Below are 17,189 nucleotides of genomic sequence, written 5' to 3'. Positions count from 1 at the left end.
TCAAGAATATTGTCCTGCTGCTCATCGTTATATGGAGCTGAAGACCAACAGCGTCCTTATGGAAGGTATGAATCGTCCAAGGTGTGTCAGCACTGTTGAACATAGTCAGGAGTATTGTCCTGCTGCTCATCGTTATATGGAGTTGCAGACCAACAGCGTCCTTAGGGAAGGGATGAATCGTCCGGCTAATGTCAGCACTGTTAAAGTTAGTCAAGAATATTGTCCTGCTGCTCATCGCTATATGGAGTTGCAGACCATAAGCGTCCTTAGTGAAGGGATGAATCGTGCGGGGGGTTTCAGCACTGTTAAAGATGGTCAAGAATATTATCCTGCTGCTCATCGTTATATGGAGGTGCAGACCAACAGCGTCCTTAGAGAAAGGATAAATCGTCCGGGGGGTGTCAGCATTGTTAAGGATAGTCAAGAATGTTGTCCAGATGCTCATCGTTATATGGAGTTGCAGACCAACAGCGTCCTGAGAGAAGGGACGAATCGTCCGGGCGGTGTCAGCACTGTTAAAGATGGTCGAGAATATTGTCCTGCTGCTCATCGTTATATGGGGTTGCAGACCAACAGCGTCCTTATGGAAGGGATGAATTGTCCGTGGGGTATCAGCACTGTTAAAGATAGTAAAGAATATTGTCCTGCTGCTCATCGTTATATTGAGTTGCAGACCAACAGCGTCCTTGGAGAAGGGATGAACCATCGGGGGGTGTCAGCACTGTTAAAGACAGTCAAGAATATTGTTCTGCTGCTCATCGTTATATGAAGTTGCAGGCCAACAACGTCCTTAGAGAAGGGATGAATTATCCGGGGGGTGTCAGAAACTGTTAAAGATAGTCAAGAATATTGTCCTGCTGCTCATCGTTATATTGAGTTGCAGACCAACAGCGTCCGTAGAGAAGGGATGAATCGTCTGGGGGGTGTCAGAAACTGTTAAAGATAGTCAAGAATATTGTCCTGCTGCTCATCGTTATATGGAGTTGGAGACCAACAGCGGCCTTAGAGAAGGGATGATTCGTCCGAGGGGTGTCAGCACTGTCAAAGATGGTCAAGAATATTGTCCTGCTGCTCATCGTTATATGGAGTTGCACACCAACAGTGTCCTTAGAGAAGGGATGAATCGTTTGGGGGGTATCAGAACTGTTGAAGATAGTCAAGAATATTATCCTGCTGCTCATCGTTATATGGAGTTGGAAACCAACAGCGTCCTTAGAGAAAGGATGAATCGTCCGGGGGGTGTCAGCATTGTTAAAGATAGTCAAGAATATTGTCCTTCTGCTCATCGTTATATGGACTTGCAGACCAACAGCGTCCTTAGAGAAGGGACGAATTGTCCCGGGGGTGTCAGCACTGTTAAAGATAGTCAAGAATATTGTCCAGCTGCTCATCGTTATATGGAGTTGCAGACCAACAGGGTCCTGAGAGAAACGACGAATCGTCCGGATGGTGTCAGCACTGTTAAAGACTGTCAAGATTATTGTCCTGCTGCTCATCGTTATATGGAGTTGCACACCAACAGTGTTCTTAGAGAAGGGATGAATCGTCCGGGTGGTATTAGAACTGTTGAAGATAGTCAAGAATATTGTCCTGCTGCTCATCGTTATATGGAGCTGAAGACCAACAGCGTCCTTATGGAAGGTATGAATCGTCCAAGGTGTGTCAGCACTGTTGAACATAGTCAGGAGTATTGTCCTGCTGCTCATCGTTATATGGAGTTGCAGACCAACAGCGTCCTTAGGGAAGGGATGAATCGTCCGGTTAATGTCAGCACTGTTAAAGTTAGTCAAGAATATTGTCCTGCTGCTCATCGCTATATGGAGTTGCAGACCATAAGCGTCCTTAGTGAAGGGATGAATCGTGCGGGGGGTTTCAGCACTGTTAAGGATGGTCAAGAATTTTGTCCTGCTGCTCATCGTTATATGGAGGTGCAGACCAACAGCGTCCTTAGAGAAAGGATAAATCGTCCGGGGGGTGTCAGCATTGTTAAAGATAGTCAAGAATGTTGTCCAGATGCTCATCGTTATATGGAGTTCCAGACCAACAGCGTCCTGAGAGAAGGGACGAATCGTCCGGGCGGTGTCAGCACTGTTAAAGATGGTCGAGAATATTGTCCTGCTGCTCATCGTTATATGGAGTTGCAGACCAACAGCGTCCTTATGGAAGGGATGAATCGTTCAAGGTGTGTCAGCACTGTTGAACATAGTCAGGAGTATTGTCCTGCTGCTCATCGTTATATGGAGTTGCAGACCAACAGCGTCCTTAGTGAAGGGATGAATCGTCCGGGGGGTGTCAGCACTGTTAAAGATGGTCAAGAATATTGTCCAGCTGCTCATCGTTATATGGAGTTGCAGACCAACAGGGTCCTGAGAGAAGCGACGAATCGTCTGGATGGTGTCAGCTTTGTTAAAGACTGTCAGGATTATTGTCCTGCTGCTCGTCGTTATATGGAGTTGCACACCAACAGTGTTCTAAGAGAAGGGATGAATCGTCCGGGTGGTATTAGAACTGTTGAAGATAGTCAAGAATATTGTCCTGCTGCTCATCGTTATATGGAGCTGAAGACCAACAGCGTCCTTATGGAAGGTATGAATCGTCCAAGGTGTGTCAGCACTGTTGAACATAGTCAGGAGTATTGTCCTGCTGCTCATCGTTATATGGAGTTGCAGACCAACAGCGTCCTTAGGGAAGGGATGAATCGTCCGGCTAATGTCAGCACTGTTAAAGTTAGTCAAGAATATTGTCCTGCTGCTCATCGCTATATGGAGTTGCAGACCATAAGCGTCCTTAGTGAAGGGATGAATCGTGCGGGGGGTTTCAGCACTGTTAAAGATGGTCAAGAATATTATCCTGCTGCTCATCGTTATATGGAGGTGCAGACCAACAGCGTCCTTAGAGAAAGGATAAATCGTCCGGGGGGTGTCAGCATTGTTAAGGATAGTCAAGAATGTTGTCCAGATGCTCATCGTTATATGGAGTTGCAGACCAACAGCGTCCTGAGAGAAGGGACGAATCGTCCGGGCGGTGTCAGCACTGTTAAAGATGGTCGAGAATATTGTCCTGCTGCTCATCGTTATATGGGGTTGCAGACCAACAGCGTCCTTATGGAAGGGATGAATTGTCCGTGGGGTATCAGCACTGTTAAAGATAGTAAAGAATATTGTCCTGCTGCTCATCGTTATATTGAGTTGCAGACCAACAGCGTCCTTGGAGAAGGGATGAACCATCGGGGGGTGTCAGCACTGTTAAAGACAGTCAAGAATATTGTCCTGCTGCTCATCGTTATATGAAGTTGCAGGCCAACAACGTCCTTAGAGAAGGGATGAATTATCCGGGGGGTGTCAGAAACTGTTAAAGATAGTCAAGAATATTGTCCTGCTGCTCATCGTTATATTGAGTTGCAGACCAACAGCGTCCGTAGAGAAGGGATGAATCGTCTGGGGGGTGTCAGAAACTGTTAAAGATAGTCAAGAATATTGTCCTGCTGCTCATCGTTATATGGAGTTGGAGACCAACAGCGGCCTTAGAGAAGGGATGATTCGTCCGAGGGGTGTCAGCACTGTCAAAGATGGTCAAGAATATTGTCCTGCTGCTCATCGTTATATGGAGTTGCACACCAACAGTGTCCTTAGAGAAGGGATGAATCGTTTGGGGGGTATCAGAACTGTTGAAGATAGTCAAGAATATTATCCTGCTGCTCATCGTTATATGGAGTTGGAGACCAACAGCGTCCTTAGAGAAAGGATGAATCGTCCGGGGGGTGTCAGCATTGTTAAAGATAGTCAAGAATATTGTCCTTCTGCTCATCGTTATATGGACTTGCAGACCAACAGCGTCTTTAGAGAAGGGACGAATTGTCCCGGGGGTGTCAGCACTGTTAAAGATAGTCAAGAATATTGTCCAGCTGCTCATCGTTATATGGAGTTGCAGACCAACAGGGTCCTGAGAGAAACGACGAATCGTCCGGATGGTGTCAGCACTGTTAAAGACTGTCAAGATTATTGTCCTGCTGCTCATCGTTATATGGAGTTGCACACCAACAGTGTTCTTAGAGAAGGGATGAATCGTCCGGGTGGTATTAGAACTGTTGAAGATAGTCAAGAATATTGTCCTGCTGCTCATCGTTATATGGAGCTGAAGACCAACAGCGTCCTTATGGAAGGTATGAATCGTCCAAGGTGTGTCAGCACTGTTGAACATAGTCAGGAGTATTGTCCTGCTGCTCATCGTTATATGGAGTTGCAGACCAACAGCGTCCTTAGGGAAGGGATGAATCGTCCGGTTAATGTCAGCACTGTTAAAGTTAGTCAAGAATATTGTCCTGCTGCTCATCGCTATATGGAGTTGCAGACCATAAGCGTCCTTAGTGAAGGGATGAATCGTGCGGGGGGTTTCAGCACTGTTAAGGATGGTCAAGAATTTTGTCCTGCTGCTCATCGTTATATGGAGGTGCAGACCAACAGCGTCCTTAGAGAAAGGATAAATCGTCCGGGGGGTGTCAGCATTGTTAAAGATAGTCAAGAATGTTGTCCAGATGCTCATCGTTATATGGAGTTCCAGACCAACAGCGTCCTGAGAGAAGGGACGAATCGTCCGGGCGGTGTCAGCACTGTTAAAGATGGTCGAGAATATTGTCCTGCTGCTCATCGTTATATGGAGTTGCAGACCAACAGCGTCCTTATGGAAGGGATGAATCGTTCAAGGTGTGTCAGCACTGTTGAACATAGTCAGGAGTATTGTCCTGCTGCTCATCGTTATATGGAGTTGCAGACCAACAGCGTCCTTAGTGAAGGGATGAATCGTCCGGGGGGTGTCAGCACTGTTAAAGATGGTCAAGAATATTGGCCTGCTGCTCATCGTTATATCGAGTTGCAGTCCAACAGGGTCCTTAGAGAAGGGATGAATCGTCCGAAGGGTGTCAGCACTGTTAAAAATAGTCAAGAATATTGTCCTGCTGCTCATCGTTATATGCAGTTGCAGACCTACAGTGTCCTTAGAAAAGGGATGAATCGTCCGTGGACTGTCAACACTGTTAAACATAGTCAAGAATATTGTCCAGCTCTCATCGTTATATGGAGTTGCAGACCAACAGCGTCCTGAAAGAAGGGACAAGTCGTCCGGGGGGTGTCAGCACTGTTAAAAATAGTCAAGAATATTGCCCTGTTGCACATCGTTATACGGAGTTGCAGACCAACAGCGTCCTTAGAGAAGGGACGAATCGTCCGGGGGGTGTCAGCACTGTTAAAGACTGTCAAGATTATTGTCCTGCTGCTCATCGTTATATGGAGTTGCACACCAACAGCGTCCTTAGAGAAGGGATGAATCGTCCGGCGGGTGTCAGAAACTGTTAAAGATAGTAAAGAATATTGTCCTGCTGCTCATCGTTATATAGAGTTGAAGAACAACAGCGTCCTTAGGGATGGGATGAATCGCCCGGGGAATGTCAGCACTGTCAAACATAGTCAAGAATATTGTTCTGCTGCTCATCGTTATATGGAGTTGCAGACCAACAGCGGCCTTAGAGAAGGGATGATTCGTCCGAGGGGTGTCAGCACTGTTAAAGATGGTCAAGAATATTGTCCAGCTGCTCATCGTTATATGGAGATGCAAACCAACAGCGTCCTTAGAGAAGGGATGAATCGTCCGGGGGGTGTCAGAAACTGTTAAAGATAGTAAAGAATATTGTCCTGCTGCTCATCGTTATATGGAGTTGCAGACCAACAGCGTCCTTAGGGATGGGATGAATCGCCCGGGGAATGTCAGCACTGTTAAACATAGTCAAGAATATTGTCCTGCTGCTCATCGTTATATGGAGTTGCAGACCAACAGCGTCCTTAGAGAAGGGATAAGTCGTACGTGGGGTGTCAGCACTCTTAAAGATAGTCAAGAATGTTGTCCTGCTGCTCTTCGTTATATGGAGTTGAAGACCAACAGCGTCCTTAGAGAAGGGATGAATCCTCGGGGGGGTGTCAGAACTGTTAAAGATGGTCGAGAATATTGTCCTGCTGCTCATCGTTATATGGAGTTGCAGACCAACAGCGTCCTTATGGAAGGGATGAATCGTCCAAGGTGTGTCAGCACTGTTGAACATAGTCAGGAGTATAGTCCTGCTGCTCATCGTTATATGGAGTTGCAGACCAACAGCGTTCTTAGTGAAGGGAGGAATCGTCCGGGGGGTGTCAGCACTGTTAAAAATAGTCAAGAATATTGTCCTGCTGCTCATCGTTATATGCAGTTGCAGACCAACAGTGTCCTTAGAAAAGGGATCAATCGTCCGTGGACTGTCAGCACTGTTAAACATAGTCAAGAATATTGTCCAGCTCTCATCGTTATATGGAGTTGCAGACCAACAGCAGCCTGAGAAAAGGGACGTGTCGTCCGTTTCAGCACTGTTAAAAATAGTCAAGAATATTGTCCTGTTGCACATCGTTATACGGAGTTGCAGACCAACAGCGTCCTTAGAGAAGGGACGAATCGTTCGGGGGGTGTCAGCACTGTTAAAGACTGTCAAGATTATTGTCCTGCTGCTCATCGTTATATGGAGTTGCACACCAACAGCGTCTTTAGAGAAGGGATAAATCGTCCGGGGGGTATCAAAACTGTTGAAAATAGTCAATAATATTGTCCTGCTGCTCATCGTTATATGGAGTTGAAGACCAACAGCGTCCTTAGAGAAGGGATGAATCCTCGGGGTGTGTCAGAACTGTTAAACATAGTCAAGAATATTGTCCTGCTGCTCATCGTTATATGGAGTTGCAGACCAACAGCGGCCTCAGAGAAGGGATGAACCATCGGGGGGTGTCAGCACTGTTAAAGACAGTCAAGAATATTGTCCTGCTGCTCATCGTTATATGGAGTTGAAGACCAACAGCGTCCTTAGAGAAGGGATGAATCCTCGGGGGGGTCAGAACTGTTAAACATAGTCAAGAATATTGTCCTGCTGCTCATCGTTATATGGAGTTGCAGACCAACAGCGGCCTTAGAGAAGGGATGATTCGTCCGAGGGGTGTCAGCACTGTTACAGATGGTCAAGAATATTGTCGTGCTGCTCATCGTTATATGGAGATGCAAACCAACAGCGTCCTTAGAGAAGGGATGAATCGTCCGGGGGGTGTCAGAAACTGTTAATGATAGTAAAGAATATTGTCCTGCTGCTCATCGTTATATGGAGTTGCAGACCAACAGCGTCCTTAGTGATGGGATGAATCGAATGGGGAATGTCAGCACTGTTAAACATAGTCAAGAATATTGTCCTGCTGCTCATCGTTATATGGAGGTGCAGACCAACAGCGTCCTTAGAGAAAGGATAAATCGTCCGGGGGCTGTCAGCATTGTTAAAGATAGTCAAGAATGTTGTCCAGATGCTCATCGTTATATGGAGTTGCAGACCAACAGCGTCCTGAGAGAAGGGACGAATCGTCCGGGCGGTGTCAGCACTGTTAAAGATGGTCGAGAATATTGTCCTGCTGCTCATCGTTATATGGGGTTGCAGACCAACAGCGTCCTTATGGAAGGGATGAATTGTCCGTGGGGTGTCAGCACTGTTAAAGATAGTAAAGAATATTGTCCTGCTGCTCATCGTTATATTGAGTTGCAGACCAACAGCGTCCTTGGAGAAGGGATGAACCATCGGGGGGTGTCAGCACTGTTAAAGACAGTCAAGAATATTGTCCTGCTGCTCATCGTTATATGAAGTTGCAGGCCAACAACGTCCTTAGAGAAGGGATGAATTATCCGGGGGGTGTCAGAAACTGTTAAAGATAGTCAAGAGTATTGTCCTGCTGCTCATCGTTATATTGAGTTGCAGACCAACAGCGTCCGTAGAGAAGGGATGAATCGTCTGGGGGGTGTCAGAAACTGTTAAAGATAGTCAAGAATATTGTCCTGCTGCTCATCGTTATATGGAGTTGGAGACCAACAGCGGCCTTAGAGAAGGGATGATTCGTCCGAGGGGTGTCAGCACTGTTAAAGATGGTCAAGAATATTGTCCTGCTGCTCATCGTTATATGGAGTTGCACACCAACAGTGTCCTTAGAGAAGGGATGAATCGTTTGGGGGGTATCAGAACTGTTGAAGATAGTCAAGAATATTATCCTGCTGCTCATCGTTATATGGAGTTGGAGACCAACAGCGTCCTTAGAGAAAGGATTAATCGTCCGGGGGGTGTCAGCATTGTTAAAGATAGTCAAGAATATTGTCCTTCTGCTCATCGTTATATGGACTTGCAGACCAACAGCGTCCTTAGAGAAGGGACGAATTGTCCCGGGGGTGTCAGCACTGTTAAAGATAGTCAAGAATATTGTCCAGCTGCTCATCGTTATATGGAGTTGCAGACCAACAGGGTCCTGAGAGAAACGACGAATCGTCCGGATGGTGTCAGCACTGTTAAAGACTGTCAAGATTATTGTCCTGCTGCTCATCGTTATATGGAGTTGCACACCAACAGTGTTCTTAGAGAAGGGATGAATCGTCCGGGTGGTATTAGAACTGTTGAAGATAGTCAAGAATATTGTCCTGCTGCTCATCGTTATATGGAGCTGAAGACCAACAGCGTCCTTATGGAAGGTATGAATCGTCCAAGGTGTGTCAGCACTGTTGAACATAGTCAGGAGTATTGTCCTGCTGCTCATCGTTATATGGAGTTGCAGACCAACAGCGTCCTTAGGGAAGGGATGAATCGTCCGGCTAATGTCAGCACTGTTAAAGTTAGTCAAGAATATTGTCCTGCTGCTCTTCGCTATATGGAGTTGCAGACCATAAGCGTCCTTAGTGAAGGGATGAATCGTGCGGGGGGTTTCAGCACTGTTAAGGATGGTCAAGAATTTTGTCCTGCTGCTCATCGTTATATGGAGGTGCAGACCAACAGCGTCCTTAGAGAAAGGATAAATCGTCCGGGGGGTGTCAGCATTGTTAAAGATAGTCAAGAATGTTGTCCAGATGCTCATCGTTATATGGAGTTGCAGACCAACAGCGTCCTGAGAGAAGGGACGAATCGTCCGGGCGGTGTCAGCACTGTTAAAGATGGTCGAGAATATTGTCCTGCTGCTCATCGTTATATGGAGTTGCAGACCAACAGCGTCCTTATGGAAGGGATGTATCGTTCAAGGTGTGTCAGCACTGTTGAACATAGTCAGGAGTATTGTCCTGCTGCTCATCGTTATATGGAGTTGCAGACCAACAGCGTCCTTAGTGAAGGGATGAATCGTCCGGGGGGTGTCAGCACTGTTAAAGATGGTCAAGAATATTGGCCTGCTGCTCATCGTTATATCGAGTTGCAGTCCAACAGGGTCCTTAGAGAAGGGATGAATCGTCCGAAGGGTGTCAGCACTGTTAAAAATAGTCAAGAATATTGTCCTGCTGCTCATCGTTATATGCAGTTGCAGACCTACAGTGTCCTTAGAAAAGGGATGAATCGTCCGTGGACTGTCAACACTGTTAAACATAGTCAAGAATATTGTCCAGCTCTCATCGTTATATGGAGTTGCAGACCAACAGCGTCCTGAAAGAAGGGACAAGTCGTCCGGGGGGTGTCAGCACTGTTAAAAATAGTCAAGAATATTGCCCTGTTGCACATCGTTATACGGAGTTGCAGACCAACAGCGTCCTTAGAGAAGGGACGAATCGTCCGGGGGGTGTCAGCACTGTTAAAGATGGTCGAGAATATTGTCCTGCTGCTCATCGTTATATGGAGTTGCAGACCAACAGCGGCCTTAGAGAAGGGATGATTCGTCCGAGGGGTGTCAGCACTGTTAAAGATAGTCAAGAATGTTGTCCTGCTGCTCATCGTTATATGGAGTTGCAGACCAACAGCGTCCTTAGAGAAGGGATGAGTCGTACGTGGGGTGTCAGCACTCTTAAAGATAGTCAAGAATGTTGTCCTGCTGCTCTTCGTTATATGGAGTTGAAGACCAACAGTGTCCTTAGAGAAGGGATGAATCCTCGGGGGGGTGTCAGCACTGTTAAAGATGGTCGAGAATATTGTCCTGCTGCTCATCGTTATATGGAGTTGCAGACCAACAGCGTCCTTATGGAAGGGATGAATCGTCCAAGGTGTGTCAGCACTGTTGAACATAGTCAGGAGTATTGTCCTGCTGCTCATCGTTATATGGAGTTGCAGACCAACAGCGTTCTTAGTGAAGGGAGGAATTGTCCGGGGGGTGTCAGCACTGTTAAAAATAGTCAAGAATATTGTCCTGCTGCTCATCGTTATATGCAGTTGCAGACCAACAGTGTCCTTAGAAAAGGGATGAATCGTCCGTGGACTGTCAGCACTGTTAAACATAGTCAAGAATATTGTCCAGCTCTCATCGTTATATGGAGTTGCAGACCAACAGCAGCCTGAGAGAAGGGACGTGTCGTCCGTTTCAGCACTGTTAAAAATAGTCAAGAATATTGTCCTGTTGCACATCGTTATACGGAGTTGCAGACCAACAGCGTCCTTAGAGAAGGGACGAATCGTCCGGGGGGTGTCAGCACTGTTAAAGACTGTCAAGATTATTGTCCTGCTGCTCATCGTTATATGGAGTTGCACACCAACAGCGTCTTTAGAGAAGGGATGAATCGTCCGGGGGGTATCAAAACTGTTGAAAATAGTCAATAATATTGTCCTGCTGCTCATCGTTATATGGAGTTGAAGACCAACAGCGTCCTTAGAGAAGGGATGAATCCTCGGGGTGTGTCAGAACTGTTAAACATAGTCATGAATATTGTCCTGCTGCTCATCGTTATATGGAGTTGCAGACCAACAGCGGCCTTAGAGAAGGGATGATTCGTCCGAGGGGTGTCAGCACTGTTACAGATGGTCAAGAATATTGTCGTGCTGCTCATCGTTATATGGAGATGCAAACCAACAGCGTCCTTAGAGAAGTTATGAATCGTCCGGGGGGTGTCAGAAACTGTTAATGATAGTAAAGAATATTGTCCTGCTGCTCATCGTTATATGGAGTTGCAGACCAACAGCGTCCTTAGGGATGGGATGAATCGCCTGGGGAATGTCAGCACTGTTAAACATAGTAAAGAATATTGTCCTGCTGCTCATCATTATATGGAGTTGCAGACCAACAGCGTCCTTAGAGAAGGGATGAATCCTTGGGGTGTGTCAGCACTGTTAAAGATAGTCAAGAATGTTGTCCAGCTGCTCATCGTTATATGGAGTTGGAGACCAACAACGTCCTGAGAGAAGGGACGAATCGTCCGGGCGGTGTCAGCACTGTTAAAGATGGTCGAGAATATTGTCCTGCTGCTCATCGTAATATGGAGTTGCAGACCAACAGCGTCCTTATGGAAGGGATGAATCGTCCAAGGTGTGTCAGCACTGTTGAACATAGTCAGGAGTATTGTCCTGCTGCTCATCGTTATATGGAGTTGCAGACCAACAGCGTTCTTAGTGAAGGGATGAATCGTCCGGGGGGTGTCAGCACTGTTAAAGATGGTCAAGAATATTGGCCTGCTGCTCATCGTTATATCGAGTTGCAGTCCAACAGTGTCCTTAGAGAAGGGATGAATCGTCCGGAGGGTGTCAGCACTGTTAAAAATAGTCAAGAATATTGTCCTGCTGCTCATCGTTATATGCAGTTGCAGACCAACAGTGTCATTAGAAAAAGGATTAATCGTCCGTGGACTGTCAGCACTTTTAAACATAGTCAAGAATATTGTCCAGCTGCTCAACGTTATATGGAGTTGCAGATCAACAGCGTTCTTAGAGAAAGGACGAGTCGTCAGGGAGGTGTCAGCACTGTTAAAAATAGTCAAGAATATTGTCCTGTTGCACATCATTATACGGAGTTGCAGAACAACAGCGTCCTTAGAGCAGGGACGAATCGTCCGGCGGGTGTCTGAACTGTTAAAGACTGTCAAGATTTTTGTCCTGCTGCTCATCGTTATATGGAGTTGCAGACCAACAGCGTCCTTAGAGAAGGGATGAATCCTCGGGGGGTGTCAGCACTGTTAAAGATGGTCAAGAATATTGTCCTGCTGCTCATCGTTATATGGAGTTGCAAACCAACAGCGTCATTAGAGAAGGGATGAATCGTCCGGGGGGTGTCAGAAACTGTTAAAGATAGTAAAGAATATTGTCCTGCTGCCCATCGTTATATAGAGTTGCAGACCAACAGCGTCCTTAGGGATGTGATGAGTCGCCCGGGGAATGTGAGCACTGTTAAACGTAGTCAAGAATATTGTCGTGCTGCTCATCGTTATATGGAGTTGCAGACCAACAGCGTCCTTAGAGAAGGAATGAATCGTCCGGGAGGTATAAGCACTGTTAATTATAGTCGAGAATATTGTCCTGCTGCTCATCGTTATACGGAGTTGCAGAACAACAGCGTCCTTAGAGAAGGGATGAATCGTCCGTGGGGTGTGAGCACTGTTAAAGATAGTAAAGAATATTGTCCTGCAGCACATCGTTATATGGAGTTGCAGACCAACAGCGTCCTTAGAGAAGGGATGAGTCGTCCGGGGGGTGTCAGCACTCTTAAAGACAGTCAAGAATATCGTCCTGCTTGTCATCGTTATATGAAGTTGCACACCAACAGCGACCTTAGAGAAGGGATGAATCATCCGGGGGGTGTCAGAAACTGTTAAAGATAGTCAAGAATATTGTCCTGCTGCTCATCGTTATAAGGAGTTGCAGACCAAGAGCGTCCTTAGGGAAGGTATGTATCGACCGGGGGTCACCGCACTGTTAAACGTAGTCAAGAATATTGTGCTGCTGCTCATCGTTATATGGAGTTGCAGACCAATAGCGCCCTTAGAGAGGGGTTGAATCATCCGTGGGGTGTCAGCACTGATAAAGATAGTCAAGAATGTTGTCCTGCGGCTCATCGATATATGGAGTTGCAGACCAACAGCGTCCTTAGGGAAGGGATGAATCACCCGGGGGGTGTCAGCACTGTTAATTATTGTCAAGAATATTGTCCTGCTGCTCTTCGTTATGTGGAGTTAGAGACCAAAAGCGTACTTAGACAAGGAATGAATCGTCCGGGGGGTGTCAGCACTGTTAAAGATGGTCAAGAATATTGTCCTGCTGCTCATCGTTATGTGGAGTTAGAGACCAAAAGCGTCCTTAGACAAGGAATGAATCGTCTGGGGGGTGTCAGCACTGTTAAAGATGGTCAAGAATATTGTCCTGCTGCTCATCGTTATATGGAGTTGCAGACCAACAGTGTCGTTAGGGAAGGGATGAATCGTCCAGGGGGTTTCAGCACTGTTAAGGATTGTCAAGATTATTGGCCTGCTGCTCATCGTTATATCGAGTTGCAGACCAACAGCGTCCTTACAGAAGGGAGAATCGTCCGGAGGGTGACAGCACTGTTAAAGATTGTCATGAATATTGTCCTGCTGCTCATCGTTATATGGAGTTGCAGACCAACAGCGTCCTTAGAGAAGGGATGAATCCTCCGCGGGGTGTCAGCTCTGATAAACATATTCAACAATATTGTCCTGCTGCTCATCGTTATATGGAATTGCAGACCAACAGCGTCCTTAGAGAAGGAATCTATCGTCGTGGGGGTGTCAGCACTGTTAAAGATAGTCAAGAATATTGTCCTGCTGCTCATCGTTATATGGAGTTGCAGGCCAACAGCGTCCTTAGAGAAGGGATGAATCGCCCGGGGAATGTCAGCACTGTCAAACATAGTCAAGAATATTGTTCTGCTGCTCATCGTTATATGGAGTTGCAGACCAACAGCGTCCTTAGAGAAGGTATGAGTCGTCTGTGGGGTGTCAGCACTCTTAAAGATAGTCAAGAATGTGTGTCCTGCTGCTCATTGTTATATGGAGTTGCAGACCAACAGCGTCCTGAGAGAAGGGACGAATCGTCCGGGAGGTGTCAGCACTGTTAAAAATAGTCAAGAATATTGTCCTGCTGCTCATCGTTATATGAAGTTGCAGGCCAACAACGTCCTTAGAGAAGGGATGAATTATCCGGGGGGTGTCAGAAACTGTTAAAGATAGTCAAGAATATTGTCCTGCTGCTCATCGTTATATGGAGTTGCAGACCAACAGCATCCTTAGGGAAGGGACGTATCGCCCGGGGGGGTCTCCGCACTGTTAAACGTAGTCAAGAATATTGTCCTGCTGCTCATCTTTATATGGAGTTGCAGACCAACAGCGTCCTTAGTGAAGGGATGAATTGTCCGTGGGGTTTCAGCACTGTTAAAGATAGTAAAGAATATTGTCCTGCTGCTCATCGTTATATTGAGTTGCAGACCAACAGCGTCCGTAGAGAAGGGATGAATCGTCTGGGGGGTGTCAGAAACTGTTAAAGATAGTCAAGAATATTGTCCTGCTGCTCATCGTTATATGGAGTTGGAGACCAACAGCGGCCTTAGAGAAGGGATGATTCGTCCGAGGGGTGTCAGCACTGTTAAAGATGGTCAAGATTATTGTCCTGCTGCTCATCGTTATGTGGAGTTAGAGACCAAAAGCGTCCTTAGACAAGGAATGAATCGTCTGGGGGGTGTCAGCACTGTTAAAGATGGTCAAGAATATTGTCCTGCTGCTCATCGTTATATGGAGTTGCAGACCAACAGTGTCGTTAGGGAAGGGATGAATCGTCCAGGGGGTTTCAGCAATGTTAAGGGTTGTCAAGATTATTGGCCTGCTGCTCATCGTTATATCGAGTTGCAGACCAACAGCGTCCTTACAGAAGGGAGAATCGTCCGGAGGGTGACAGCACTGTTAAAGATAGTCATGAATATTGTCCTGCTGCTCATCGTTATATGGAGTTGCAGACCAACAGCGTCCTTAGAGAAGGGATGAATCGTCCGCGGGGTGTCAGCTCTGATAAACATATTCAACAATATTGTCCTGCTGCTCATCGTTATATGGAATTGCAGACCAACAGCGTCCTTAGAGAAGGAATCTATCGTCGTGGGGGTGTCAGCACTGTTAAAGATAGTCAAGAATATTGTCCTGCTGCTCATCGTTATATGGAGTTGCAGGCCAACAGCGTCCTTAGAGAAGGGATGAATCGCCCACGGAATGTCAGCACTGTCAAACATAGTCAAGAATATTGTTCTGCTGCTCATCGTTATATGGAGTTGCAGACCAACAGCGTCCTTAGAGAAGGTATGAGTCGTCTGTGGGGTGTCAGCACTCTTAAAGATAGTCAAGAATGTGTGTCCTGCTGCTCATTGTTATATGGAGTTGCAGACCAACAGCGTCCTGAGAGAAGGGACGAATCGTCCGGGAGGTGTCAGCACTGTTAAAAATAGTCAAGAATATTGTCCTGCTGCTCATCGTTATATGAAGTTGCAGGCCAACAACGTCCTTAGAGAAGGGATGAATTATCCGGGGGGTGTCAGAAACTGTTAAAGATAGTCAAGAATATTGTCCTGCTGCTCATCGTTATATGGAGTTGCAGACCAACAGCATCCTTAGGGAAGGGACGTATCGCCCGGGGGGGTCTCCGCACTGTTAAACGTAGTCAAGAATATTGTCCTGCTGCTCATCTTTATATGGAGTTGCAGACCAACAGCGTCCTTAGTGAAGGGATGAACTGTCCGTGGGGTGTCAGCACTGTTAAAGATAGTAAAGAATATTGTCCTGCTGCTCATCGTTATATTGAGTTGCAGACCAACAGCGTCCTTGGAGAAGGGATGAACCATCGGGGGGTGTCAGCACTGTTAAAGACACTCAAGAATATTGTCCTGCTGCTCATCGTTATATGAAGTTGCAGGCCAACAACGTCCTTAGAGAAGGGATGAATTATCCGGGGGGTGTCAGAAACTGTTAAAGATAGTCAAGAATATTGTCCTGCTGCTCATCGTTATATTGAGTTGCAGACCAACAGCGTCCGTAGAGAAGGGATGAATCGTCTGGGGGGTGTCAGAAACTGTTAAAGATAGTCAAGAATATTGTCCTGCTGCTCATCGTTATATGGAGTTGGAGACTGACAGCGGCCTTAGAGAAGGGATGATTCGTCCGAGGGTTGTCAGCACTGTTAAAGATGGTCAAGAATATTGTCCTACTGCTCATCGTTATATGGAGTTGCACACCAACAGTGTCCTTAGAGAAGGGATGAATCGTTTGGGGGGTATCAGAACTGTTGAAGATAGTGAAGAATATTATCCTGCTGCTCATCGTTATATGGAGTTGGAGACCAACAGCGTCCATAGAGAAAGGATGAATCGTCCGGGGGGTGTCAGAATTTTTAAAGATAGTCAAGAATATTGTCCTTCTGCTCATCGTTATATGGAGTTGCAGACCAACAGCGTCCTTAGAGAAGGGACGAATTGTCCCGGGGGTGTCAGCACTGTTAAAGATAGTCAAGAATATTGTCCAGCTGCTCATCGTTATATGGAGTTGCAGACCAACAGGGTCCTGAGAGAAGCGACGAATCGTCCGGATGGTGTCAGCACTGTTAAAGACTGTCAAGATTATTGTCCTGCTGCTCATCCTTATATGGAGTTGCAGACCAACAGCGTCATTAGAGAAGGGATGAATCGTCTGGGGGGTGTCAGAAACTGTTAAAGATAGTAAAGAATATTGTCCTGCTGCTCATCGTTATATAGAGTTGCAGACCAACAGCGTCCTTAGGGATGTGATGAGTCGCCCGGGGAATGTGAGCACTGTTAAACGTAGTCAAGAATATTGTCGTGCTGCTCATCGTTATATGGAGTTGCAGACCAACAGCGTCCTTAGAGAAGGAATGAATCGTCCGGGAGGTATAAGCACTGTTAATTATAGTCGAGAATATTGTCCTGCTGCTCATCGTTATACGGAGTTGCAGAACAACAGCGTCCTTAGCGAAGGGATGAATCGTCCGTGGGGTGTGAGTACTGTTAAAGATAGTAAAGAATATTGTCCTGCAGCACATCGTTGTATGGAGTTGCAGACCAACAGCGTCCTTAGAGAAGGGATGAGTCGTCCGGGGGGTGTCAGCACTCTTAAAGACAGTCAAGAATATCGTCCTGCTTGTCATCGTTATATGAAGTTGCAGACCAACAGCGACCTTAGAGAAGGGATGAATCATCCGGGGGGTGTCAGAAACTGTTAAAGATAGTCAAGAATATTGTCCTGCTGCTCATCGTTATATGGAGTTGGAGACCAACAGCATCCTTAGGGAAGGGACGTATCGCCCGGGGGGGTCTCCGCACTGTTAAACATAGTCAAGAATATTGTCCTGCTGCTCATCTTTATATGGAGTTGCAGACCAACAGCGTCCTTAGTGAAGGGATGAACTGTCC

This window comes from Schistocerca gregaria, chromosome X (genome assembly GCF_023897955.1).
Source record: "Schistocerca gregaria isolate iqSchGreg1 chromosome X, iqSchGreg1.2, whole genome shotgun sequence".
In the NCBI taxonomy this organism is placed as follows: domain Eukaryota; kingdom Metazoa; phylum Arthropoda; class Insecta; order Orthoptera; family Acrididae; genus Schistocerca; species Schistocerca gregaria.
This window is presented reverse-complemented; position numbering follows the sequence as displayed.